At 34.3% G+C, this 1,259-nt stretch overlaps 1 protein-coding gene across 1 annotated transcript in view; it reads right to left on the reverse strand.

The window, feature by feature from the left end:
- The window catches only part of LOC107193789, a 36,671-nt gene that overhangs the window by 29,303 nt on the left and 6,109 nt on the right, over positions 1–1,259 (reverse strand). The gene's annotated exons all lie outside the window — the stretch shown is intronic.

The following is a 1,259-nucleotide window of genomic DNA, read 5'->3' on the forward strand; positions in this document are numbered from 1 at the left end:
TGACCACAGAAGAGTGGGGATCGACCTATTGTATTACGCAATATAAATCTTAACGAGGGAGGATAAGTTCAACAATTTCAGTTGTTCTTTCCAAACAGAGCCCTTTGCATTCGTCGAACAAATAGAGTTTGTGTTCGAAAAACTAATTTTTAGTTTATTTAGTGATTACGTAGTAATTATTTTGTAGTGTAGGCTCAGTGGTTAATATAAATAGTGTAAATTAATTATTGTAGGTTAAACATTAGTATAAATAGTAGTTATAAATTAACTATTGTAGGTGTTATTTTTGTGTAACGAGTACAGTGGTAAATGCAACGGAGAAACCGCGCACGGGTCTAATTAATCGCGCAGTGTGTGAACTTTTTCGCTGAGGGGACAATCGCGCAGTGTATGTGGAGATTTTTCGCGAGCTTCTGTGGTGTACGTGCATGTGCGGATTAATTTCATGGACACTCGTGGATAGTACAATCGCTGTACGTCACAACCAGAGGGGGTATTGACCCTACCAACTCGATAATATTCGTAAAAAGATATTTACATTTCCTGCGAATTTTATCGTAGGTATAATCAGGGTGAATGCGATACAAGTAGATTCGTATCAAATACCGCCGCACAGTGGTCGGAATTGAAAAATCCAGTGATATTTTGATATAACTTTTGAACTGTAGGGAAGATTGATATGAGGTTTGGACTGTGTAATTTAACAATGTTAACTTACAAGTAGGTGAAAAAGAAATTATAATAACAATTATATATTTTAACAGTAAAAACAATAACAAATAAAAGTTAAATTGAACTATATTTCTTTTACAACTAGTCAATAATTAATTCTGCAGCTTCTGCATCTAATTTTTTACTGTTTTTAGTGGAACATTTTATTCATGGTATGGATATACATGTGTGTATATGGATAAGACGTCAAGAGGAGTCCATGAAGTAGGTCCTCCTTCGTTTTCAATCTTCAAAATTTTCTCGTATTTTTATACGTGAATTTATTGAAATTCTTATGTCTGCTTTCTAGAGCTTCTTCTGATAATTAGCCGATCGGAAGTAAAGTGTATTTTACTATTTCAACACAGTGAATTAGTAATTTGTGGACGAATGCTGGCATATAGTACCAGCTATAATGCGTGACAAAATACTTTGCTGTGTCTTGTGTATATTCCTGGAATGCTGTAATATTTATTCGATATGGAGATGAAATCACCTGTAATGTTTCAGCGATGAAGGGAAATGATTCCTGCATAATTTTGTAGGGA

This window comes from Dufourea novaeangliae, unplaced genomic scaffold (genome assembly GCF_001272555.1).
Source record: "Dufourea novaeangliae isolate 0120121106 unplaced genomic scaffold, ASM127255v1 scaffold24, whole genome shotgun sequence".
NCBI lineage: Eukaryota > Metazoa > Arthropoda > Insecta > Hymenoptera > Halictidae > Dufourea > Dufourea novaeangliae.